The 25461-nt window shown below is 36.8% G+C and overlaps 1 pseudogene across 1 annotated transcript in view; it reads left to right on the forward strand.

The window, feature by feature from the left end:
- LOC147825920 (BTB/POZ domain-containing protein 10 pseudogene) overlaps positions 1-25461 on the forward strand; it is a 58228-nt pseudogene continuing 32767 nt past the window's right edge. Inside the window, exon 1 of the transcript XR_015439919.1 lies at positions 1-25461. This exon is cut by the window's right edge and continues 28181 nt beyond it. The product of XR_015439919.1 is annotated as a BTB/POZ domain-containing protein 10 pseudogene (transcript).

Here is a 25461-nt window from a genome sequence, read left to right on the forward strand (position 1 = left end):
TGCTATTGCCTACGTGTTTGAGATACTGTATTGTCTGACAGTTTAGACTGTTGAATTTCATATGAAGACGAAATCTAGAGTACTCTTTACTTTCATTTGTTTTATGTTTTCCATGTCTCTGCACTAAGTTTGAAGATTCTCTTGATATTTATCTTTGAAAAGGATGAATTGAGTATGTAATAGCCGTATTATTGAAAGCAAACTGAGGCTACAAAATTTCAGGAGTAATAAATTCACGATGATAGTAACAGTATGTAGTTTAAAAATAAGTATAAGAGACAACAGATAGCTTGTGTTAGCTATTCCACTATATGTATATATAAGTCAACATGTGGTGCATCATGAATATAGACTTTTTGTTAATTAAGAATAAATGAAAAGTGAAGAATGTTGCTGTTTAGACCGTATGTTTACCTGGCTTAGCAGAATGGGTCAGCTTCTGACCACTGAGCTGACCCTTGCTGGGCTGATAGGAATAGTTTTAGTAAAGACCTTTTACCTCGTCAGAAGTTATTCATATCTAAGAGGGAGGACATGCTCCGTCTCTTTTTTGGAAAAGTGTGAGTAGAGCTGGCATCGTTTTCCCAGCAGCCTGCCCTTCTCACCCTCCTGTGGGCAGTCTGATTATGAGTCAGAGTACTTTGCAATTTATTTAATTAAAGCACTGCCCTGGAGTTCATTATTGCAAAATATTAGCAGAGTGCTTCATGTGACCTTTAAAAGTTTAAAAAATGGTAGCAAAACATGAAGATGGACTGTTTATTTATTTTATTGCTTTTTAAATAATTCTTTGCCCATACTACTGACTTGCAGTTTCACTTTAAAAACCTGCCTTCCATTTGTGGTAAATATTTTGACACGTCTTTTCCTTGGCAAGGAAGCAGGACTCCTGACCATGTCTCTCTTCTTTAAATTAATATTGTTATCTCCTAAGGGCATTTTCTTTGGAACTGATAATTTTAACTCATATGGATTAAAACAGACACCACATGGCAGACTTCAGACAGCCTCTGCACCTTCTAGAGGAATCCCCAAAGTCAACTAAAGCACAGGCCCTGCCTCCTAGGATTCATTAGATAGAAAATATACTTCTTGACAGCTGATGGCTAGCTTCTGACAGTGAATTGCATCTCTTGCGCCACTCCTTGTCTGAAGGCGCACCAAGGCGAGCATTTTGCTCATCATAAACTGAAGAAACTATTAGAAGCTGCAGAGAAATGACTGGGGAGATGAAAGCTGACCAACCCCCAACGTAGAATCGACTTCTCCTTGTAATTACAGTTAAACCGAAGAAGATTCCTTCAGAGTGTAATGGCTCCCATGGGCATTTTTCACTGGAGCATGTTAATTTACATGCACAATATCTGACCTCAGCTGATCAATAACAAGGCTGAGATGTGCTGAACAGAGTGCAGGAGATACTGTCAGCAGACACACCTCAGCTACAGTCCTGGATTTATTTCTAAGCTTTTTTTTGCATGACCTTGCTTCTTTCCTGGCACCTGGCACCTGAGGCGTGGGCATAGTTGTTTCTATTTTCCTACGTCAGGGTTCTTGGGGATACAATATTCTTGGCCTTGAAGATCACACATAATAACGTTCATTTAAGGAGTATGAACAAGCCTTGACCAAAATTTTGATATTTTATTCTAGGGACTCATAGACCTTGAGAGACTGAGGCATCCCTTTGACTCGGGGATTGCTTCTGGTACCTCATGTAAAAAACCCTGGAAATTTTTCTAGGAATTTCTCCAGAAATGTACTTCTCTGGTGGAAAGATTAATCGTATCAGCTTCTGGGGAGGACATTAGTTTAAACCCCTTCAGGAGGCTGTTTACTAGATTATAAACTCAGGTATAGCAATAATGTTCCAGTTGTTTGCTATTCTTTCTACTGAGCCTAGTACTGGGTTGTGCTTAGAATTAATATGGAAAAAGTATTTTTACGTTTTCATACTTCCTATCATGGGATAGGGACAAACTTGTGACAGTCCCCAAAGTTATCAAATGAAGTTCTCTTGAATAGATGGTAAAATTTTGTGTGGTAAAATAATTGTCTAGAATTTTTACTGAATATCATGTATTATACTTTATAATTTTATGCTGATAATTATGATCTATCTGGTGAATTTAGAGCAGTTTTCTTTGCATTTATTTGGAAGATGCTATTATTAATTTTTCCCCAGAAGGGAGATATTTTATAAATATGCCAAGAACTGGCAGATTATGACTGAACATTTGCCACTTCTTTCCTCCCATTAGCCCTTTGATGTCGCACAGCATGGTAAGATAGATGAAGAATGTATGGTTAGTAATAGTAATTATTCAATTCACCTGGTTACCTTAGCTTAAAAAGTCCAGTGAAGATAGTTTCTGTAAGGCAAGTGGTATCTTGTTGATAATACTGTTCAGGAAGTATCCTTAGGACCAAAAATATCATCAACATAATGTGTGAGCAAATATGCCTTCTCAGGGCCTGCTGACTGCAGCATTCACAAGAACCCCATGATTTGGCTGAGTTTGTGGAACACCAGCCCGAGGCATAGGAGCTTGTTTGCTGCACTGATTAAAGGAGAAGCTTGAAATGAAGGAGGAGAAGGTGGCATGCCTGGCTCTGTGCATTTGAGTGTGTGAGTGCGCCAGAGAGAAGAGAGAGATTGCAGATAAGCAGGCTGGCCTTCCTAATGTGTGTAGCAATAATGTTTCACACTCTTGTGGTGAATACTAACTTTACATTATCCCTAATAATTTCAACAGATGAAATGGAACAAGGAACTCCCCCCTTTAACTCTCCCTGGGAATCTACACTATGTCCCCCCCTCCCCCCTCCAGCACAATGATTTGCACTAAAATAGTGTGAGATTGCACTGGCAGAAAAATACAGTGGACTCTCAAGTTACGACAGGCCTGACATATAAACAACTTGTGGTAACTAGGTTAATGGAAGATTCGTCTGCCTCTTGCTATCTATAGCCTGTACCCAGGTAAACATTCAGATCTCATCTTTGTTGACTTAGTTACAACCAGCCCTTGGGAAATAGTTGAGTTCGTACGTCAAGGGTCTACTGTAACTGAGAGGGGGTGTTAAAGATTGAGGAAGAACCATGGTGGGCTTAGTTAATGGTTGGAGAGTTTCCAAAAAGAAAAGAAATGGAAAATGCATATGTAGAAAACAGAATGAGATAAAACTGCTTCACTTTGTATTTCGTTTAAGTGATCCTTAAATCATTTTTGAAAATTTTGGTCAGTGATTGGCACTGCCATTGTCTATCAGAAGATGCGAGGAACATCTCAGAAGGCAGGAGTGACAGAGCTATGAGCAACATGTGAAATAATCGCCAGACTAAACAGGACACTTGAGGCCTCAGATGAAGCAAAGAAGAAGAAAAATATGTCTTAAGAATATATAAGAAGGAGGCAGATTATCTGAAGCTTTAAGAAGGGAATGATTTTTATTCCTAATTTTTCCACTGAGGTAGGCAAGATGTTACAGATTGCACATCATCAGCTAGACTGGTCTTGCCTGTGGCTGTCATGCTGGCCTAAATTTAAAATATATGTATAGCATAGAGACAAAAATACCTAAACATCAGAAGTGGCATAATCCTTACAGAGAGAAATATATTTCCATAGAGCAGCACAACAGAAGTATCAATTTGAGATTCCCAAATCTGAATTCTAAGAAAACAAGTAACCAAATCTGAGACACTATCTTTCATTTTAAAATGTTGCTCTGGAAAACTCTGTGTAGTCTAGTCAGTACTTCAGAGTGGGCCCAGAATTTCTTTCTTCTGTTCCATTGAGGATATATTTCATGGTAGGTTGTGGAAATCATTTAATATGAAATGAGTTAGATAAAAAATAAGTGTTATATACTGTGAATCTAGTTGTGAAAATTAGACCCTATAGGACCATATCTTTGGCAAAATGTACAAATCCAAAACTGAAAAAAGGATTTTAATCAAACTTATTATGTGATCACTTCTTATCACTATGCTACTTGTGTTTATAGATATATAATTTGTCTAAGATTGCCAAGTTTGGATTGACTTACAAAAATTAATGTATGCTTTGCTTAAAGTGACAAAAGATTCTCAGGATAGATTTAGATATATTAAAACACAAAAGCACTAGTTCTAAATTCATTCCCAAGTTAGAAAATTTCTTTTGAGAGAAAGTTAAATCAATTTTATTTTCTTCACACATTTGGTAAAGAAACATACCAGTGATTTGCAAGGTTATATAAAAATATATTGCTGTTAACTACTACCGTTCACCTGAAGTCACTTTTTCTTTAATACTTGCTTTCTCCTAGAAGGAAATATAAAGGAGGCCAAATGTTGGGCAATGCCTATTGAATTTTTTTCTTAAGCATTCTAATCTAACAAAATTTAAATGATAAAATAAGGGATAAAACATTTTTAATAAATGAATACCTAAAGTAACAATTTAAACACGGTTCTACGTTGAACCCCTACCTTTCATCTCTCATTTTTTGAGGATATCTTATATACTTCTGCTGGAAAAATCTTATGAAGCACCTTGGATCATTACCATTATTGTTAAATGTTTATTTTCTGTAGCATCTTGTTTAATATTGACAGCATTCCATCTTACCCATAGCAAAATGAGCCTTAGTATAGGTTCATGGCTCCTTCATGGTCCCATCCTACTATTTCACTGCCCCTTACATCAAGGTTCTTTTCTTTTAGTCTGTCTTCCACCCTGGGTTCTACAAGTCTTTCTAGTTATCAGATTATGGCCACTAATCCTGATATGTTAATTTTATGGGACAGAGGACTCAGCAGATTAGTAAAGCTTGCTCCTGGGTGTGTCTGGCTGAGTCATGGAGATGGCCATGGTATTATGTGGGGTCTTTGCCTGTTTCTCTCTGGTGTTATTTCCCTGATCCACTCCCTGGCCACCATAAACTAAGCAGTGTTATTCTGCTCTGTTTCCACCATGATATGGCTACCTTGGAATCAGGTGACTATTGACTGAATTCCCCCAAGCTAAAATTAAATAAAACTAAATTAAACCTTTCCTCCTTTAAATTGTGTATCAAGTATTATGTTCAGCAATGGGAAAGCTAATTAATACAGAAAATTGGAGCCTGAAGTAGAATCACTGCTGTGACTGGACCTATCATGTGGCTTAGAAGCTTTTGGATCTGATTAGTGGGAGGAGTTTGGAAAGATCTGGAGATGTGAGCCAGAGAGGATCATGAGTGCTATAAAAAGAGCTCAATTTTATTTGGAGCTTAGAAGACCAGGATTCTGATAGGAATGGGAAAAGTGAAAGGCAAGGCTCAGAAAGCTTCAGTTGGGAACAAGGCAACTGGCAAGTTCCACTGGCATTTGGACTAGTGGCTGTGTTGCTACATTCTGGAAAAATATTTGTCTACATTTTCCCCATGTCTGGAGACTTTACAGGAGACTGAGAATAAGGGTCATAGTCCGAGCTGGCAGAGGAAATTTCATGGTATTGCTGCCTGCTCTTAGCCAGATTTATAATGATAATCACGGCAAAAGAGAGAACAAAATAATTTGAAAAACTTAAATTTTGGCCCAGTAGAGATCAGGCATGAAATTGGGGCCAAAGGAGGTGTTACTGAAGAGATTAGCACCATTAAAAACAAATCAAGTACTTTGTACAGGGATAAGAAGGAAAATGACCTGAGAGAATCTCAGGAATCAGTGGGACTTCAAGTACTGCAAGACCAAGAGTGCAAAGATGTAAACCTTTACTTTGAGAAGAGCGTCCTTTGGTTGCCTGATCAAGAAAGACCTCTGAGGTTATTCATTCCCTGGGATTCATTTTACTGTGCTCAACCATCTAGGCAGTCAGAGGCTGCTGCATTCATGGTTGAAGGGGGCCCAGTTACTGTTTGGGCTGGTAGCTGACCTTGGTGTCATCTACACCTGATCCTGCTTTTGTTAGCAGGCAGAATGTAAGTGTTGTAGGATCAGGTAGGCTTCTACCTGGCATTTAAAGGAAGATTTAGGAGGGCAGGCAAGGATCCCCAGAGAGGAAAGTATGTGAAGCTGTGGGATTGAAGCTGAAGGTGCAGTGGAAACCACAGGAAGTTGATGACACCAGAAATATGAAATGCCAGCTGAGAAATATTGCAGTCCTTGCATGGAACTGGCCCAAGAGGACTTGTGGGGTGCAATGAGCAAGTCCATAGGGATGAGGCTTTGGAACTCACATTTTGCCACCCTGTTCTCAGGTGTTGGACATGGAGCTACAGAATGCAATGTTTACTGGTTTTCAGTCTTGCTGTGATTTGATTCTTTTCCATCCCCTTATTCTTTTTTGGAATGAGAATGTTTACTGTATGCCACTGTAATTTGGAGTTATGAAACTTGTTTTTTATTTTTTTTCAGAAGTTCACAACTGCGAGTTTACCTTGATTCTCAGAAGAGACTTGGACTTAGTCTTTTGCAAAAGAGTGGGACTGTTGAGACTTTGGGGAAGGAATTATTGCATTTTCAGTTGTGCATGGGATAGTTGTACTATGTTAGGCAGAATTATGAACTTACCGTTGATTTTATTTTGAGATTGTTTGGTTTAAGAAAATGTGTTTCGGTATCACAAGGGGTGTGATACTGTCAATCTTGGGTGATATTTCAGCTTCACTGGATAAAGAAATGTCTAGCAGGTTAGTAGAGCATGCTACTGGATATGTCTGTGTGGGTCAAGGAGTCTTGACCTTGTATACTATTTAGGATCACTTGCTGCTTCTGCTATGGTACAGTTCCTCTGCTCTCCCTCCTGAACCAAGCAGCTCTGCTCTGCAATACGCTACCATCATGATGTTCCTGCCTCCCTGGGAGCCAGTTTACTGTGGATTGAATTCCCCCCAACTGTGAACTGAATTAACTCTTTTCCTTTAAATTGTGAATGTCAAATATTTTTCTAACAACAGGAAAGCTGACTAACACACAGCCATGGAAATTATATGATGGTTTCTCTGAATATTTATTGTTGTATGCTTTTACAACTCAAAAAAAGTAAAATACCCCAAATCTCTATTTCTTTGTGCTTTACCTCATAATTTTCAATATCTTAAGCATTTCCTAATTCAGCCTCTATGAACTTTACTTACTGCCATGGCATGGGAATTGCTCAGACTAAATGAAACTCCTCGCTATTTCTTCAACTAATAGTTTATACCACTAAAATCATCCTTTACCTCTACCAGTTTTTTGATTTTGAAGTTACTGGTTTGTAACTGAGAACAGCATGTAGCTGCTGCCTTTCTAATCTTTCCTCCTAATCCCAAACATGCATATGTTCCACACCTGTTATCTATGGCATCTCACCTAGCTGCCCATTCCAAAAATGTGACTGTCCTCTACATCTTGTTTGGGGGTTCAAAGATACCTGTCCTTGTTCCTTTCATGGTCTACAGTGAAAAGCCTATTTCAGAGTTTCCAATCTTACTGCCTCAGGAAACATGAAAGCTTAGGGAGCATTTTAATTAAATGTTGCCCAAGGCTGTTATTCTTGCAGAGAAAGTAAACAAAGCTTAAACAGGGCCTATCAGAAGACTCTTGCCCTAAATGTTGTTTTTAAAAATTGCTCTTTACCCTCTGCTGTTTGCTCTGAAGTTTTAGGGACTTTTTTTCTCCAGCTATATGTTTTACATGCAAAAATAGTCAATTGATCAGAAGTTTCTTCCAAAGGATTTTCAAGTGTTTTGTTTAAAGTTTCACTGAACATAGCAGCTAATGAAGATTTGTAGATTATGATTTGGTTTTGACTACTATCAAAGACTGCTTCTCTTTATTCCTCATCTTTTATACAGAGTAGATGTAGGAACTTTAATTTTCCCTTTAGATTTGTTGTATTTCCAATTGAAAATATACTGTTGTTTATGAAGTATTCCTGTAATCAACAGCTAAGTTATTACCCCCAATGTATTTTTCCTTTATTTTTACATCTTTTTTGATTATTCTTGTGTAATACTGCATCTATGTTGAATTATTAGATCCTTCACATAGTCTGTAAGGCTCCCTGTTATTTCTTCAGTTTCATCATTTCTTGAATTAACGCCTCTGTGAACTCCAATCTTCAGCAGTTTTGAAGGCATTGAAGTCTTTTAAGTTTGGGGATTTTCCATGTGGTATTTATATCTTTTTTTTTTAAGATTAGCACATGTTTATGATTGCTAAAATCTAAAAATCTTAAGTTTCCCTGAAATTGAAGAAAAATAAATTGATTATGATAGTTGAAAATATAACTCGTTTACAGGTAAGATACATTTATCCTGTGTGTCTCAACTTTATTATGTCCATTTTACAAATGAAATGACTCGAGTGGCTTACAAGCTTGTCCAGATTGTGGGGGGGCCTAGAAGCTGTGGTGCCTTAACAGGGGAGGGATAATAGGTTCTTCTGAGCACTGAAGGGAGGGCACCAACTGCTCTTTGGGTAGGAGTAGAGGAGGGAGGAAGCAGAAGGTGGCTAGATTGAAGGCTTCCCAGACACTTCTATTTGTGCTGATTATTCATGGGTGAGCAAAATGATCACCACAGCCAAGGGACAGCCAAGGGAGGGCCAGAGCTCTAGGCAATGGGAGCAACATCTGCAAATATGAGGGGAAAATATTTTGTATATTTGAAATTCCAAGTTTTATATCCCGAAGTATGGCTATTGTGAGAGAGAAAAGATGTGTTAGGAAAATGGTCAAAGTTCAGGTAAAGAACTCAATTTCTAAATCAATGTAGAAATCTTTAGATTTCTCTTGATAGGAATTCTATGAAGTGTTTTAAGCAAGGGATTTACATGATCAAATGTGAATTTCACTTTGGTTTTGGGTAGGTAGAATTGACCAGTTGACCAGTTTATTCTCCTGCCTGAAACAGGCCAGGGCACAGGCACCATACATGAAACACTGGTCCTCAGGATAGCTGACATCAGGTAATGAAGGACAGTCCTGCCTGAGTGACAGAACACTGGCCTCCTGTTCCCTGGCTGACCCAGCTTGCTGCCTCCAGGGTGTTTCTAGGGTTCAAAATAGGGAGGAGCCAACCTGAAATCTGGCAGACTTCTTGAGTGGGGAGATGGGGCTGAGAGAGTGGAAACCCAGGCAGGTAGAGTGGGCAGGGCAGAATATTAGAGATGAGATAGCTGTGTAGAGAGAGTCCCTTGAGACCTCCAGAGCCCCTCCCTTGAGTATTCAGCAGTTTGACTGCCAAATAAATTCGTATGAAAAACAACCCAAAGCTGGGGGAAGAACCATTTAAAGGAAACAATCCATCTAGTATGCAGAGGGCTGAGAATAGTGATTGTTCCTAACTAGCAGAGGAGAAAGCTCCTAAGGTGTGGGCTATCTGGCACAGTATTCAGTAAAAGTATTCTGAGCTGGTCCCAACTAAAAACATAATCTTAAAAAAAATCTTAAATATCTGAAGGGATGAAATATTTTCCTGGAATCTTAACTGGATCTCAGAACAAATAGCAAGAAAATATATACTGTAGATAGGAACGCAAAAACATAGAACATCCCCAAAGTAAATGTGGAAATGTGACAATATCCAGCATCTTATGAAAGATTACCAGGTATAAATAAACAGAAAAACAATATTCATAATGCTGAGGAAAAACAAACATTGGAATCTGACTTAGAATAGAAAGATACTGGAGTTAGCAGGCAAGAATATTAGAACAAGTTCTGGACTGTGTCCCTTTCTGATAAATAAGTAGTGACATGCAAGTATGATAAAGGATCCAGATTGGATTTCTTAAGAAGAAATGGTAATATCTGAGAGAAAAACTATAGACTGGATGGGGTTAGCAGCTGACAAGCTATACAGAAGAAAAGATGACTGAACCTGAAACCATAACAGTATTAGTTTTCCGAAAATAAACTTTAAAAAGAAGACAAAGAATTTGGTATTGAATTCTGCTTTATTTTCCCACAGGAAGGAATAAAATACATTTTTAATGGCTACTAATTCTTAGAGTCTGATATTTCCCAATATCAGTTGGTTGATGAGTAGCCCATTTATTCGGTTTATGATCCAGCTTTGCTTGGTTTGGTAAACCAAGGTCCTAATATTCCGAATGAGGGACTCTGGGATGGGCTGATTTATAAACTGATGTTAGGAAATGACTAATGTTTGATGTGGGATTTTCCAGCAGAACACGGCTCACAATTGTGGGTACTGGTTTTACCCTATAAAACAAAGGCTAAATTGAACGTGTGTGTGTGTGTGTGTGTGTGTGTGTGTGTGTGTGTAAACATGCAATTGGAAGACATTGTTCTCTCCTAATTTCTCTATGTATATTTTTCCTTTTGGAATTTGGAAGTTTGAGTAATTTTCATTTCTGAATAAAGAAACATTCGAGTGCTGGGAGTATAGCTCAGTGGTAGAGCCCTTGCCTAGCAAGAGTCAGATTTTGGGTTCAGTCCTAAGGACAGCAAAAACAAAACACAACAAACCCCACCCTATCTCTGTGTTTGCCCAAGAAATCTCCAAGTGACAAATCAGGGTCAAAATTTACATCAAATTCAGAAGGTCTTAACTCCTGCTGAATACTTATTTTAAGTTTATGCATCACTTTACCAGTCTGACTTAAACCTACAACTTGTCACAGGAGGAAAAGCTAGGTTTCATGTTTTCCTACTGTTGATACATTAAAGAATAAACACTTCCTGATTCAAAATTCTAAAATTTCAGAAGGCACAGGGATGGCCTTTAGTATCGTGTGCATACACACACTTATGCATCTCAGTTTTCCTCTACTACAGGAAAAATTGCAAATAACTTAGGAAAATATTGATGATGAAGAGATTGTAAAAATGAATGTATTTTGTTGAAATGGGAGAATTTTTAAGAGTGAACTCCATTATCAAAGGAACCATACAGTCGATTTTTATTCAATTTGATAAGTGATGGCTAAATCTTAGTTTTAGGGTTTCGATTGTATTTGTTCTTTTAATTAAGTTTGTATATTTAAAGTTTTACCAATTCGTATATGAATTTTTGTAGGAAAAGACTACATCAAAATAATCAATGGAACATACATTAAAAAGATACTATGTGGGTGTGATTTATTTATTTATTTATTTAGAGACAGGGTCTTGCTTTGTAGTTCAGGCTGGCCTTGAACTCACTATGTGGCCCAGGCTGGGCTCAAACTCCTGGGAATCTTCCTGCCTCAGCCTCCTGAGTGCTGGGATTACGAGCATGTGCCTCCATCCTGGCTATGATGTATATTTTCAGGAAAATGTTCCATTAAGAAACCAAATAGTCCATAGATTATTTTTGGATTTTTTTTCTGAGTTTGGTTTAAAGTTTCTCAATTCCTAGAATAAAGGGTTGACTGAACCTATGTCTAATAATCATTAAGTCATATATTATACAGCTCAGAGAGATCATGTTTTATGATAGAAAAATGAGTTGCCCTTGAATAGAAAATATCAAAATCTCAAAGCACACGTCTGTTCATTTTTTGAAGAAATTCTCATTATTTTTATAATTATTTTGTAGGGTTAGAATAGTTCATCTTCTTTTCCTTATTATAGTATCATACCAGATTGAGGAGGCACTTCGAAGCAAACTGTTTTTAATCATAGATATCATAGCACATTAATATTTTACAGACCATTTCCTGTTTTCTATTTATCTGAATATCTATTTCTTTCTCATTCTTTGACTACCTACTTGCTTGTCAATACTGGCATTCTTGGATGGGAGATGGGAGAACAGGATTGGATTTATGTGTATTAACTTCACAATTCAAAATACAATATAAATTTGACAAGAAAATTCCTTTTCTAAAAGGAAAATAATAAAATGGTAGAATAGCATTGAAGAAAATAGTTCCTTCTAACATCAGTATTTATACGGGAGAGCCACTTCACTTTCATAACGAAGGCCAATTTCTAGAAGGAAACCTGTTTCATTACAGTTGGTATTCAAATGAGGAGTGAAGAACACATTTTTCTTTTACCTGTATCACTAGATTTTTGGCAGTTTTCCACCACTTTGGAATGGAAGGGAGATGCAGCCACATAACTAAGAGCCTTTATTGTCTACCCTCTAAGCCAAGTCATATGCCCTGTGGATGTTTAATACATATTGATTGATACTATGTATCCAAAACACTCTCTGGTTAAAACTCAAGAGTGAGTGCTTAACCTTCTCACCCAAATGTAATTATGCTTTTGCAATTTCTGTGTAGTTCTCAGTATTGTTTATAAAACTGTAGCATTTGAAGGAAACTAAACAAAGGTATATAAATAGTGGATGAGTAAGTACAGAAATTCTGAATGAACTCAAACAAATATTAAATGCAGAAATGATTTGCAATACAATGACTAGGAAACATAACATAAATATTTGTCATCTTTATTAATCTCCTTTGATGCTGGACATAAAATATTTTATCTATGACATAAATTTTCCATGGCTGACTCATAAATCATTGATAAAAGCTGGCATTATACTAACACCAACAATTAGATGAATTTATTTGGGGCAAACACTTCCTTGCAGCTTCTACCATTTACACAAACACCTTTGACACATGAGCATACATTATTTTATATAAGAAGTGCACTACACTAAGTCAATTTATTAGTCTTGCAATCTATTTAGCAAATACTTCATTTTTGAGTGTCAACTTTCTTATATCTTAAAAGAGGAGCTAAATTATTTCATCTCTTAACATTATTCCAGATTGTGATTTTCATGTATGTTATAATTCTTTTACTTCCAATGAAGAGTTTTAGTTCATAGTTCATAGTTCATTTTCTTCATGTGTTCATTATTAGGGAAAAATAATTTATTAAGGAAAAAAATGGTGATAACAGTAGTTTTCTATAATATTGATTAAACAATTCTTTAGTTAAATTTTCCACTTTTTAAAAACCAGATGTTTGTTCTTTTGTAGCTTGAGTTTTTTAAAGATACAAATGAAAGCCATATCATAATAATTTTTTTCCTTCAGACCATATACCTTATTTGGGAAATTTGTGAAATATTTTCTTTCCTTTTGACTTTCATAGTACTAGTTTATATTCCTTGTAAAAATAGGGAGTAAAATTTCCTCTTCCATCATTTCTATCTTTAATTATACATGTTTCATTTTTTATCTTTTCCTACATGTAGGAAAAAATATATGCAATAGTGAGTCTTTTTCCTCTTTTTTTCCAGTAAATGAAATCGCACTGTGGGCTGGGGACTTAGCTCAGTGGTGCTGCTGCCTGCCTCGCAAGTGCAAGGGCCTAAGTTTGATCCCCAGGTACCAACAAAACAATCAAAAAAATGCACACTGTGAGTGCTTTCAATTTAGGCTATATGTTGGAATCATTTGGTAAGCTTTCAAATTATACTGTGTCTCAACATCAGATACTCTGACTTAATTAGCATTGGGTGAGGCCTTAGCATGAGAATTAAAAGGAAAAACAAAAACAAAATCTTCTCTAGTGAATCTAATGTATGTGGCCAGGTGTGAGACCTCTAACAAAGTTTTTACAGTTTGTACTTTAATTTGCAATAGATGATGATAACCCTTCCGTGAATAACTTTACAGCATATGCTCATTACAGGTCATACAGATACTTTCAAATTTTTTGCAATGTGTAAATATGTCTAATAAATGTACATTTATTTTGGGCTTCTTTTGAAAATTATCTGTGTCCTACAAGAGAAAATATTACTTCAAACAATAAGGGACATATTTTACCTAAACCTCTTATGTATAAGATTTAGTTAGACTTCAGGAAATTTCTTTTCTTAAATCTAGGGTGAGACATACAGCACACAAAAGTTAAACTCAATGTTTTCTCTCTACATTTGCTACTCAGAGCAAGAAAACTCTTGGAATAATCACCACCAAGAAAATCCAGCCTCCTCTCTCTAAGGGATATTGCAGGCAGCCCCCACTGCTTAGCATTTCCGGTGGCCATTTTTTTAACATCAAGATTAGTCCTGCCTCTTTACTACTTTAGAATTCTTTCTTTCATAGAGCAGTTTTGGAAATCATACTGGTTAAAATATTTGTATTTAGATTAGAAAATGAGGCCTGGGAAAGCTTGTGGCTTTGTTCAATATTGGTATCATACAACTGGAAAATAATAATCCAGTGTTTGAAGGACATAACTTACTCCCTGGCTTTTCCTCTGTAACACCTCAGCATATTCTTAATACAAATTGTACTAGCTAGCTACTGCTGTGTAACAAATTCCTCCAGCTATAGAAACTTAAACCATTTAATATTGTATGGTTTTTGTTGATCAGGAATATGGGAATAGCTTAGATTAGTTTTGCATTAGGATATATAATGAGGTTGTAGTCAAGATGTTGACCAGAGCCATAATCATGTCAAGGCTGGTTAGGGAGTATCAGCCTCGAGGCTCACTTACATGATGACTGGTAGGACCAATCATGTTACTTCTAAGCTTACTCATGTGGTTTCTCACAGGCATTGACTTCTTATCATCTGGGGTGGGATGTCACAGCCTGCTTGAGGAAATGAGAGAAAAGGGGGAGGAAGGGAAGGAGAGTGAGGAAGGGGGAGGAGGGGAAGAAGGAGAAAAAAGAGTGGAATTAGGAGGATAGAAGGGGAAAACATGAACCTACATTCAGTTTCAAAGTCATACTCTTTATAAACCTGTGTTTTTACAAGTGCCATTCTATCACCTTGGCATCCCTTTGCTAGAGGAGTTGCTAAGTCTAGCTCACACTCATGTGGAGTGGAATTATGCTCCACCTCTCAGAAGAGTATCAAATGATTTGTGCATTCATGTGCTTAAGCGTTATTTAGCATTTGGTAATGACAAAATTAATAATTTACTCATGGATCATTTAATTTCACTTCCTGTCCTTAAAAGTAAGCTAAATAATTATTTTATCGAAATGTGTAACTAAAATAATCTTCTAAAATTAGCGATGGCCTAGTTTATAAATAGGAGATCATATTGGCATCAAAATTGTAACCTATGTCTCCTTATGCCCAAGCATGAAATGTGTCTAATCATTAAATGGCCATATATTTATTCTTCATGTGTTCCTCATCTCCACCAAATAGCCCATTATTTTGAGTGTTCTATAATGGTCTGTATTTTTAGTGTCAGACTCATTCATGATCCCTAAAATCTTAACACCTCAATTCCAGATGTTTTTAATCTCTAGACTGTCAGGGTGTTACTGGGAACATAAGGTAAATGCCTCGCAGCTAAACAATAATGTGTTTTTAATGAAGAGGACTTTCTGTACTGCTGAAATCTGAATTGGGAGTTTCCTTATCTTGCAATAGCCTTTGTGTACCACCCTTTGTAATGAAACATATGGCTCCCATCACAGTAAAATATGTAGGGTCTGAAGAAGCAAACTATTGCTTTATATATATGTCATATCTAATAAAACGCCATATGTAGATCCACCATAGGAAATGGAGGCTGAACTTCAATCCTGAAACAATTAGTGATGGTGTTTCCTTAATTTGTTTTAAACACTGCAAATGGTTTCACATTTCCAAGTAATTAATCCTCCCTTCACTTTTAATATTTGCATTTCCTTATTAAATAATCTTTCAATAATTTTTAATGATGACTTGAAATGGTGATATTTAGAAAGCATTAGCTTTCTGAAAATAAATTACCAGGGAAAAGTGGTTTGGCCTTGAATTTTCCATATTTAGTGAGGTAATGAGGAAGAATTTCAAAATGGAAAATGTATTTGTGGTTTTTTATGAACTACATATGGTTACCTGTCTTTGAGCATATGGTCTCATTTTTAATTTCTCTTTTGATATAAGAGTGTGGTAACTTAGGATCATCTCCCTCTAGAAGAAAAAGCCTCCCTCAAAAAGAACAAAATTCCAAAAAATGATTATGGTAATTGTTTTCTTCTGAAATGCTTCTTTCACTCAGGTATCCTATGTCTTTCCTCTTTTTTCATAAGAAAAATATTTACAGCAAAGCATTGTAGTATTACATGTGAAATATGTTATATATAGTGTATATTATAGTGTTATATTAATACATGGTTATTGCTTTTCTCATTTACCACCAGTACACTATAATTTGATTGTGGTACAGTCTGTTCTGTGTGTCCCTAAGTTAAGAGTGAAAAACAGAAGCTTTTGTCTCGAGATTTTTCCTAGCTCAAAGCCACCTTTGCCGACTCTGAGAGTCCTGACTGGAGGCTGTGCTGGGTGTGTGTTCGTGAGGGTGCAGATCCCTGGCACTCGACCTCTCAGGGTGGTTCTTCCCCAGCCTGCTGAGTGCCTGGGCCTTTCATGGTCTTGTCAGAGTGTACCTCCACTGTCTTCATGGAGAGGAATGGTAGAAGCGAGCCCTGGGGACCCTCATTCCATGTTGTTCTGTTAGTTTTCTCACCTCTGGGAGGCAGGCTTTTGAGGGGAAGCTTTGAATTGGATGTCTTATCTGGGTAGCTGTCTCACTGGGGACCATGAACATTTCTTCCTGCCACAGAGAGACATTTTTCCCATGGGGTAACTGGAACAAAGGAGGTGAAGAAAGTGCTTTTAATTTCAAGGGTCAGAAGTTAGGAGGAAAACCATAAATATTTCCTTTTCTGAGCACTTACCATGTGCAGCAGGCCATTAATTTTGAGAGGTTTTCTGTTGAGGGAGCCCATTCATCTGGTGACAGGATAGGTTGGTTTGTGTTGCTTTTTGTCCTCCATGCCAGAGAGAGGCTGTTGAGCAATTTTTTTACTTAATTTTATCTCTAAGGAAAATGCTAGGAATTAGGTAAAATTAGAAGAATAATGAAGGATTCATGCTAAGAAATTCATTTTATATGAGTTGTAAATCTGTGTCCTATCAACACTGCAGAATTCTCCAGGGATTTAGATACTTCATAAAGGTGATATGTGCAGGTTTACATATAGTCTCAACAAGAAATGGTGCTGACTTCATACTTTATGCATAAAAATTACCCAAATCCAAACTGATTTTAGTGTTCACAACTGGAGTTTCTCTTGCCTCAATAAAGATTAGATATGATACAATTCTATTGAAAGCAAAAGATTATGATGAATTATACTGATATAACTTAGTTCATTGTGGCAAGATTTCCTATGAAGATTACATGTGTCTCTTTGTGTATAATATGCATGGTGTGATCAAAATATATGGTATTAAAAAAGTTTTACAGTAAAAGATATGCTGCCATTAGACAACATATCTTTGGCGCTCCCCCTTGCGTTTTGCACAGTCATTCCATTGTTCGTTCTGCTTTCTGAAGCAGTTCTGGAGGTGTGATTTTGTGGTGCAATCAGTGTGGTAAATACTGCTGCTAGTACCATCCAACAGAAAGGCATGGAGGTAGAAAGATGTCCTCATCTGCCTTCTTCACCAGATGTGGCATCAGGTGACATTTGACTCTTCCCCAAAGTCAAAGGGATCATGAAAGGTAAATGTTTTGAATCGATTCAGGACATTGAGGCAACCAACATTAGCACAACGGAAAACACTCAAGGAAGAAGACTTCCAGAACTGCTTGGTAAAGTGGCAGAAAGAATGGCATAAGTGTGTTTGAGGTAAGGGGGAGTATTTTGAATGGTACTAAAGGCACTGTTTCTTTTATTATAATAAATTTAATCATTTACCATGTTTTTCAATCACATCCTATACATTTCTACATAGTATATATTTCTATAAAGTACATATATACTCATCTATACAATATATTATACATTTATACAGACTCTGTAATATACATTTTATTTATATATTCCTGTCATACACATGTATATGCACATACAAACACATACACTGCTCCTAAACTTCTATGGTTTGGACATCAAAAGAGTTAGATTTAGTCTCAGTCTTATTATCCTTACTCACTATGTCCCACCAGCAGGCATTTTTAATGCACCTAAATTGGGCATCTGAGTTTCTTTGCCCATCTGAGATTCATGTGTTAATGGTGCTTCAGGGACGTTGCTTTATAGCTTACTGGAGAAGTAAGGGAGAACGAACTGTGTTTCTACTCTTGGCCACTTGCCCAATGTATGTAAAACTTTGGTCATCTCATCTTCTTCCACTACTGACAGAATCTAGTGACCTTTAGTGATTTTCTCATTAGGATGCATCCTCTTTCCATTTTCTTTTCTTTGCTAGACCTCCATCTTTTCATTTATCTTCCTTGCACTGACTACTATTCACAATGTTACTATATGCCTATAAAATGTTTCTCTGTATCATTGAGCCTTATAGTTAGTGATTAGCTGTGTGTTCCTAGGACTAATGTATTAGAGGAGGTGAGTTATTGCAAGTAAGCTTTGCCTCACTGTCTTCTGTGTTGAAACTTTGGGTTTTAAAATTTCCCAAGAGAGCTTCTGCCCTGCAATTCTGATTTAGTTTGACTACCCCTCCATCTGTACTCCCTGCGAACTGTAGCAATGTCTGTTGTGTATAGCCTTGTGAAAAGAGATATTACAATTGTGAAAATGTTCCCATTTGTCACTTACAGTACACTTTCTGGATGATTATTTAAGCTTTACTTTTTGTTAGCATGTTAGATTTATTCTCCCAGAGTATCCTGGTATCTTTTTATAGCCACCATGTTAAAAGTATCTACTGTCCTCACCCCTAGATCCCCCATTACTTGACTGTTTCCTCTTTGCTCTATTAGGATGCAGAGGCAACTACATTTGCCTCTGTTTCATTTTTAGCTTAGTGTTTAGGTCACCTGAATTTTAGGGAATGAAAAGAAACCAGCTTTTGTCTTTTATTTTTTATTTTCCTGCTTACAGCTTCACCCCACAATTAGCACAGAAGAGATATTAAAACACTTGCTGTTTTTGCTTTCCAAAATTGTCTTTTAGTAAAAGAAAAAAGAGATTAAAGAGTAAATGATTTATTCATGAAGCAAAACATAAAAACAGTGTATGCCTATCTCATGGAAGACACTATAGTAGAGGTGGACCCAATCACACTACCAAAATTCATAGTCCAGCAAGCACAGGAGGAGTAGAGAGCCTAGCACGAGCAAGACCTTTGGATCCATTCCCAGTGCCACAAACATACGGACAGCCAGCCAACCCATAGTACAATTTCCTACCTCAGCTCACTTTCTACTCTACTTTTGCCAAATAAAATAATATTTTTTCCTTAGTGGGAAGTGAGACCACAAGGGTAATCACAGGAAAAGGCCCTTGCATTCTTCAAATCCAGGCAAACATCAAAGAGAGATGCGTAATACCATCAAGAATCAAAGTAAAAACTCCACTTTGATGCTTCCATAAAACACACACACATACACACACACACACACACACACACACTGTATGGAGAGATGGGATGTGTATATCCTGGGGTCTGTTCAGTTCAGCATTTTGGAATTCTAATATTCAAAAGGACAATTTGTTGAAATAGAAAATAGGTAGGTGGGGATATTAATAGAGTAGGAATGAAATAGTGTAATTGTTACCTTAAACAAGAATAGTCACTTTATAACATAGAATTCAGTTGTTTAAAACAAAGAAGTGAGCAGCAAAAACCAGTAAGTGAATGAAAAGAAGTAAAGCCACAAACACAAATAATGCTAATCTCACTGATTTTTATTTCTTAATGAGATGCATGGTGATAAAGTTAAGGAGAGAAAAGCCAATAGTGATTTAAATAAAATTACAAATACACAGATGCAAACATAGATCTACTTATAGATATTTTTGTGCATATACACACATTTTAACTCTGCTGAGGCTTTTCCTTTTAAAATGATGTTAGACTGGCCACTCATAAAATGGGAGAGCCCATGTCATAAGAAAATCAAAACATCCTGTGGACTCAGAGAAATAGAAACTCTGTGACACTGGAAAGTCCAGTGACAGATGGCTATAATGAAAGCCTGAAGAGTTTCCATCATCACATAGCCAGTGGGAAAATCGGTTTCTCTACTAATGGGGAATGGCTCCCTACATAGCCAGGAACTCACTTGGTCCCAACCTGATTCCTTTCACAGAGGGGCCCTGAATGTGTGTCATTTGGGAAAGTTGTTGATGAACTTTTTACTGCACCTTTTTAAAAAAAACTCAATTTATTTACCCCTCCACTTTGTGCTTGATAGTCGTATAATCCAGGCTACTGTAGTCTTCCTGTATTCCTTTGGTCCCTCTTTAAAGGCAACCAGATACTGGGATTATAGAATGATCTTTCTGTGGTTCAGAAAAACCCCTTTAGGTCAGTTCCATGCAAACGCACCTCCTAGGCCCATATCTAAGAAGTGCATCAGCCTCTTCACAGGGAAGAAGCACACGGGTGATCTCTGCCATAGTCTCTGTTGGCAAACATAGTGTCTGGCTGTGTCAGGGTTAGAGGACAGTGCATAAAAACGAATAAGTAGGCGCGAGTCCACCGAGTAATGCTTCAGCTGAAGGGAAAAGGAAGCTCATCTCAAGACCTCACAAGCTGAGAAGAATCTCATTCTGAGGAGGACTTATTACAGTCGTCCAGAGAAAATTCTGAATGGATGCTTTACTTCCTTAACAGAATGTAAAAAGATTAGTCTTTATGAGGAGCAGAAAGCTGTGGGCAGCAGGATAAAATAAAAAGGAAAGACAATGAAATGGAAAGAATTTGGTGAGAAAAAAGAAATTCGAGAGAATAAAAAATGACAACATCAGATTAAAATACTCATTGGTTTAAAACAGGGTAAGATTGGCAGTGTAAAAATTTTTTAAAATTTGTGTAAAGTCAAGGTATTGTCCAGTCTTCTGGAATGCAGAAGACCATAAAACACATTGGAAAAGATGAAGGAGAGGAAAATGAGGCAGGGCAGAGAACAGCGAGACAACTTTATAATACTAGTTAGCTGAGTCTGGTGATGCCCATGTATAATCTCAGTACTCTGGGAGGTTGAGGCAGGAGGATCACAAGCTCTAGCCCAGCCTGGCAACTTAGTGAGAGCCTGTCTCAAAACAAGAAAAAGATGTAGTTCAGTGCAAAGGTCTTAGGTGAAATTTCTGGTACCAAATAAACACATATTTAAAGGCTATCTGCAGAGAAATGCTAGTGATTAAAATTTAATAAAATACTAATTGAACTCCACTATGAGCTTTAAAACTACCTGATTGTACCATTAGAATACTGCTGCAGAAAAATAAGAGACTCATACTTAGGACATATTCCCATGTCTCTATCTTTCTTATGAACATTTGGATTAAAATATGAGTACTATTAAATAAGATTTTATAATCACAATATAGTTTTAAATGCTGTATAATTGACTGAATAAATGTCATCTCAGGGTCATTTTACATTTAATATCATCTTTAAAATAAACTGTTTTAACTGGTTTAATGATAATGACAATTATAGTTAACACTTTGGGGGCATTTTTCATGTGTCTCTCTCCCCTTAACTGTGCTTTGGAAAGACTGCCTCCCAAAATATAAAAGGAAATCGATCTTAATCATCATCACTCTTGATCATCTCCATCATTTTCACCTTGAGTAGTAGTGATAGACCTATGTTGTGGTCTTCCTAATCCAAAGGCATATTATTGGGATGCAGAATATGAGGTCAGAAGACAGTATTGTCTTACAGTGTTCAGTTACTTGGAAAAGGCAATGGTAGATTTTCTTACCTGTTACTATCATAAATGAAAGCTCGTTTTTAGAACTATCTCTGTGGAATTAAAAAGGTTCATTTTTATTGAATATGTGTAGGTATACATATGATTTATAACTGAGAATGGTTAAAGAATCCGCATATCTACATAGACATCTTGGAACTGGCAGTCACTCGAGTGTCAGAGAATTCTTTAAAAACATTTAACCCTTCAATAGATTTGATGGCTTAGTTTTTTCACCAAAATGTTACTGAGATTTTAATCTATTGTGTTATACAACACATCCTAAAACTTCTAATGCAGTTTTAGGCAATAAGAATTTGAAACAAATATTACAAATTTACCTTAAATGTTATTCTGTCCTTATCTAATTTGTGACTTTTAGCTGGTAATTTTTAAGTTGAAATTTTGCTTTAGCCAGTATTTGTCATTATATTACCTTTCTAGGGCTGCTGCAACAGAGTAGCACAAGCTAGGTCTCAGTTCCTGGGGCAGGTGCATGGCATCAGCTTACCCGTGGAGGACTACGGGAAGAGTCTGTCGCAGTCCTCATCTTGTCTTGTGGAGGGCCATCTCCTCCACATATCTTTGCGTTGTCCACTCTCTGCATGCATCTGTGTCCAAATCTCCTCTTCCGTGATGGCCAGTCATCTTGTCATCTGGTATTAGGGCTCACCCTAAAGATTCATTGTAACTTCATTACCTCTGTGAAGTTCCCGTCTCTAAACAGTGTCCCGCTCTGACGTACCTCGGTACCTTGAAACTTCAACATACGCACTTTGCACTGAACACATTTCACCTGTAACAGTCCTTTGGGTCTGTGCTGCTTTTTCTCAGCCCTGGCTAGGAGGTCCTATTGGACTTGCAGTCAGAGGCACCACGTCAGAGCTGAGTGTTTGGCCCAAATACTGCTTGCTTCTCTGAACCTCTGCTTTCTCATCTGAACATGAAGGTAAATCTTATCTGAAGAAGCTTTTGAGAAATTAGATAGCTACGAGGTGGCAGCTTCTGGTGTAATTACACTAGCTTGAGATCCATTTTGGCTTCAGTCTAACTGTAGATGTAAGGGAATGTTAATTTTCTGGGATCTCATTCTCCTCATCTGTAAAACATGAAAATAAATGTTTTCCTTGTAGAAGCACATTGTGTAGAACTTTAAATGAGTTCCATATATATTAGCTATTAAGTCAGAATTGTTTTTCAAAATACATTTTGTAATCTGTAAAGTATGACAGAGTTCACTTTTTTCTTTTTTGTTTGCTACTTCTGTGTGGCATCCCCAAATTTATGGGCCACTCATTCTAGCATTACTTCAGATTATTTTATTTTTCTTCAAGAGTGCCGTATGGTGAAGCTTTGGACCTACAGGTGTGTAAATACATATTCTATTATGGCCTATCCTAATGATTTTTTTCCTGGAACAAACTTTACATCAAATACTGAAGCTTAACTTGTGCGTAACGTACAATATCAATTCTTCCCATATTGAACTCATCAGAAAATGTAGCCCTAATGCCCCAAGGCATCTGTGGTAATCAGTAAATTAACTGTTGTCCTCACATCTAGAATGATACTTCGTTGTGCCATTCTTGGAAGGATTATATTTGCTAGGGCATGATTGTCTGGTGAGCCCCAATTGAGGAAAGCTGGCTAAATTGTGTTTTATTTTTAATGATAACGGACGAAAGCTTGTTTCTTCAAAATCCTTTCTCCAATTTAATTTTTTTTCTTAGTAATGTTTGCAGTACATAGTGGTTACATTCATTATAGGGCCTCAGAATTTTTCTTGCATCCCTGATTTTAATGTGCACTTGTTGCGCACTGACTTCAATGGAGTAGGGCAAAGGCAGACATTATTTCCTTTCACACATAGATGTCAGGAATTGTCTCTGGAGCCTTCTGGTAAGATAGTGACAATGTGGGGAACACCCATTCTGCCCAGCTACCAGTCTGCTGATATCACGATTTCAAGCATAAAGCGATGTCTTGTGTTTTGTATAGATACTGATCTTACAGATACCAGATATATTTAATGAATACCATGTAGAACAAGATTAGGACTATGTAATCTTGGTAATCGTGTGGTTTAAATGATTTTTTTATTATGATTTATTATGTGGTCCAATAGTATCCAAAAGACAGCCCATTGTGGTAGTATCAACATAGCTCCAACATGTTTCCTTTAAGAAGTTCAAATTTATGTGGAGAATCTGGGCGGTACTAACTCCAGCTCTCTCTCTCCCTTTCCAATGGTTTGAAACTTCTGCCGTTAGGATGAACGTAGCCAGGGTTGGAGAACTACCATAGACTTACCTGTACACATCTTAATTCCTTCTTATCCCAAAACTATGTTGTACGCATTTTTGGTTTCTGAAAGTGTTGTAAGCATAGCAATGTCTAAACTTAATGCTTATTGTCGAAGTGCCTTTTTCTCCTCTCAAATCAAGATTCTACATTATCATTCAAGATCTTTTTCAAATTCTATCAGTTTCACAAGAACTTTCCTGACCATTGAGATCATATTTTCTCCTCCACACACATTCTGATGTTTATTATTCCAACCATTTATTTGGTTCCGAACACATTTTATGCTTTGCTAATATATCACATTCCAGTATTTCCAAACAAGCAAGCAAACTTATGAGTAGCATTACTTTGGTTTATTTTTTGACATATATATGAGCATGATGTAGGATATTAAAGAATTGATATTCAATAAGGATGTGTTTTTAAATTCTTTGAAGGCATATTTTAGGTCTGGGTTTCTCATGAGGCAAGCTTATTCCTTAGTATTAATATATAAGGAAAGAAAATATGCCCATCTGAAATTAGGTCATTTTAATTCCTTTTACCTGTTTACATAGGTATCTTAGAAGTTCCTAAGCTTAGAGTAAACTTGGTAATTAGAAAGTAATTATTTAATTAAGTACAGAGCTCTGGAGTCATCAAAACCTACCCCCAGGTGTCCTCAGATGGTGTTCTAGATGCCTTATCTTCAACACCGCTACACCTGTCTTCATCGTCCTGCGAGTGGGAGTTATTTCTGTTCAGGGAGATTGTATTGCAGATGGATTTGCTGCATTTTCAGATGCATCTTGCAAAACCTGATTATGTGTGTCCATTCACACAAGTACGTTTACATCGAATGTTTAACAGTATTGAAAAGAATCCCTGTCCATGAGAAACTGGCTTCTCCTGGGGCTGGGAATAATAAACAGAAAACAGAGCAAACAAATTATACGTGTTGAAGGTAATCAGTGTTGTGGAATAGAGAAGCTGAAGAAAATGAGGCAGAGAACAGGAGTAATTTGGCCAAGGTGAATAGAAAATCAAGGATAAATCTGTTCTAGAATTCTGGTTGCTTGAGAGTTTCTGCCCTCTGGATTATACTTTCTCTCTTAGACCCAGGCCCCATTCTTCTTTATTCATATAGATTTCCTTCCCTTCCTACTGCTTTAAACCAAAAGAGTATGTCAGGTTCTACTTCCTGAGGTGGTAAGTCTAGCTTCTCTGTGCTTTGTGTTAATCACTTACTATTCTGTCTTCTGTAAATGTTTTCAGGGGAAATTGAGCTCCACTTTAATACATATATAATTTTGTCTTATGTTATTCTTGGTAATAAGTTTCTTCAAAATTATTAAAGGGTAACTAAAATTAAGGATGAACTGATGAGCAGTTTTTGGGAAATTGTGTAATGTTCTCTCAGCCAAAGTTTTAAATTTTGATTGCTGTAAACAAGTATTTGATTTTATGAATATGCCACAATTTATTCACTGTAGTATTGATGGCTATTTAGATTTTTCTAGTTTATACCTCTGGAAAATATAACATCTAAAGAGTTGAAGGGAGGGGAGCAGAGTGGGAAAAAATAATAATTAAAACATAATTATGTATACAAATT

The sequence above is a fragment of the Heterocephalus glaber genome, unplaced genomic scaffold (assembly GCF_053883595.1).
Source record: "Heterocephalus glaber isolate CG9 unplaced genomic scaffold, H.glaber_assembly_v1.0 deba00001481, whole genome shotgun sequence".
Classification (NCBI taxonomy): domain Eukaryota; kingdom Metazoa; phylum Chordata; class Mammalia; order Rodentia; family Bathyergidae; genus Heterocephalus; species Heterocephalus glaber.